Below are 2,045 nucleotides of genomic sequence, written 5' to 3'. Positions count from 1 at the left end.
GATCATCGCGAATCTACGCTAGATTTTTTTTCGATTTAAAGAACACGTAGCATCACAGCTTATTCTGCACTGCATTTTTTGCTGCGGATCTAGGGTAAAAATGACAGGTCCTTGCACATGTTAAAAATCCCAGCGGACCAACTGTATTATTACCGTGGATCCACGGTGATTTTTTTACCGTGGATCTACAGAAAAAATGGCGAACCTGCGCCTGTTGAAAATCACCGTGGATCTACGGTAAAAATGGCGGACACTGCGCCTGTTGAGAATCACCGTGGATCCACGGTAATTTTTCACCTTGGATCTGCGGTAAAAATGGTGCACCCTGTGCCTGTTGGAAATCATTGTGGATCCACGGTAATTTTTCACTGTCGATCTACGGTAAAAATGGCGGACCCCGCGTCTGTTCGGAATCAACGTGGATCCACGGTAAAAGTTACCGTGGCGCGCGTGAATAGACACTGCCAAGAGCTACATGTTCTCACATTCAATCCAATAAATCGTACAGACGAATTAAACAGAAAATTGTCCACAATATTTGATCTGGAAAATTCCCAAAAAACCTAAAAAAAATATTAAACTCTCATTTGAAAAAATGTTGCTAGCTTGAAAAACGTACATGGATATCCTTAAAAGTGTTGATCACGAATCCCGGAAAAAACATCTCCGGACAAAATATCCCGGAAAAAATATTCCCGAAAAAAACATCCCCGAAGAAAATATCCTAGGAAAAAATATCCTAGGAAAAAATATCTCCAATAAAACTCTTAATTAGAAAACGTGGGTTATTAAAATATTAATTAAACAAATCAAACGAATCAAAGAATTTGTGAAATATTGTATCTATCGTTCTTCAAATATAGAGTTTAAAAATATTATTGTTTCATGCCCTAAAAACCAGTAACTGTCGAAAATTTAAACTGGCTTATTGTGCTCGTACCCTCTCGATTATTGAATTTTATTCCCTGTGAATTCAGGGTCTTCATTGAATCTATAATCGTTATGTAGAATCGTTTAATTTGCCTCAAGTTGATTGAGGACTCAACGACTCAATATCTAATATAACAACAGCTCGAAGATTATTGAGTTTGATGCTTTTCGTTGAATGATTCGGGGATTGGACGATACTACGAACAAGAAGATTATAGCGAAATCGAGAAAAATATTTGTGCAGAGATTTGGAATCAAATGAAGATAAGATATTTCTTCTGATATAAATGTGGTACATCATGTATGAAGAAAAACAATTTTTGTCCCAAAATAGTTTAGATTGACTGATTTGATTAATCTCCTCGCGTTACTTGGCGAGGAAAGACGAGATTTCAACATGAATCTTAGTATTAATAATCAAAATGCTCGTAATAATTATGAAGACAACAGACTGATTAGCAATACATTGAAATGAATGCAGTGAAAATTCTAAATAAATACTTTCAAAACAACTAATTCGATTTTTATAATTTATGCGGCATAAATCAAAATTTCATAAAATATTCAATTGAGTGTTTATTAGTTATTATTTACCGTCACGAAATGTCCCTCTGCGTTCTTACGGTGAGGGAAGATCAGTGAATTATTGAGATGAATAGGTGGATAAAATCGGTGATAATTTTTAGGCAAGCATTTGCGACCGGCTCTCTCACAAACTGATCAGAAACTATAAGAAAGAATTCTCGGATATTATTGAAAAGGCCGAAATTTATTTCTCAAGTCTACCTAGATTGAGTTCCTTGATGTTTACATGAAGGAATTAGCTGGTCAGATTGGGGAATGGGAAACAATAGAAATATCATAAATATACCACCTTGATCCTTTTTTCTGTCTCCGGTGTAACGATGGCTGAGGGAAATTATCATTCGTCGTGTTTATTAGCGATTATTATTATTGATTTATTATCATTATTATGATGGACAAGGGGGGAAGGGATACTTTCTGCGATCGATAATATCGTATATTTATGTGTTATCCTCACACAGAGAGAAAAATCCAATAATTATCCACAAAACATGCAAAATTGACGAGATGTTACGTAAAAATTCGCAAAC

General features: G+C 35.3%; 1 protein-coding gene across 1 annotated transcript in view; it reads right to left on the bottom strand.

Annotated features, from left to right (window-relative positions):
* The window catches only part of LOC105272935 (uncharacterized), a gene marked incomplete at its 3' end in the record, with an annotated part of 5,173 nt that extends 3,493 nt beyond the window's left edge, over nucleotides 1-1,680 (bottom strand). Inside the window, 1 exon segment of the mRNA XM_011315169.1 lies at nucleotides 1,525-1,680.
* Nucleotides 1,681-2,045: the final 365 nt, after the last annotated feature.

Source organism: Fopius arisanus, unplaced genomic scaffold (genome assembly GCF_000806365.1).
Source record: "Fopius arisanus strain USDA-PBARC FA_bdor unplaced genomic scaffold, ASM80636v1 scaffold00441, whole genome shotgun sequence".
Classification (NCBI taxonomy): Eukaryota; Metazoa; Arthropoda; class Insecta; order Hymenoptera; family Braconidae; genus Fopius; species Fopius arisanus.
Note: the sequence above shows the minus strand (reverse complement) of the source record. Positions and strands in the feature narration are given on the sequence as shown.